The sequence below is a fragment of the Phaethon lepturus genome, unplaced genomic scaffold (genome assembly GCF_000687285.1).
Source record: "Phaethon lepturus isolate BGI_N335 unplaced genomic scaffold, ASM68728v1 scaffold17683, whole genome shotgun sequence".
Taxonomy (NCBI): Eukaryota; Metazoa; Chordata; class Aves; order Phaethontiformes; family Phaethontidae; genus Phaethon; species Phaethon lepturus.
In genome coordinates this window covers 4,861-5,357 of record NW_010529897.1, presented here as the reverse complement: position 1 = coordinate 5,357, position 497 = coordinate 4,861, and positions in this window count along the sequence as shown.

Genomic DNA, 497 nt, shown 5'->3' with positions numbered 1-497 from the left:
AAGAGCGGTATTAGAGTAATTAGAAGTGTAATAGTCTCAAAGGTTTTCTATGATCTGTCAGTTCTAGCCATGAAGAATTTCAGTGGTTATTCAAGCACTTGGAAGCACAAAAGCAGACTTCCTATGAAAAAAATTTCTTGGAAGAAATGTGGTGGCAAATTTATCCATCTACTAATGTTTTTTTAGAGGCACAGGCTCTATACATCAGGAACAAGTACAACATAGATTTTTTTTTTTCCTTTGCATCAGTTTTCTGTTTAAAAAAATGCGTGTCCTTCAAACTTACAGACTGAAGAGGAGTGTAGGTGTTATGGGTGTGGTGTTTTGTTTTTTGGTTTTTTTTGTGGGTTTTTTTTTTTTGGAAAGGAATATAAAATTTAAACTGTTAAATTCATCTGTAGATATTACACAAGTTTAGTCAGGCTGGTTAGATACCAGTAGTAATTTTTTGAGGGCACATAAAAACTAGGAGGCTGTTTGACATATCACTAGGAAGT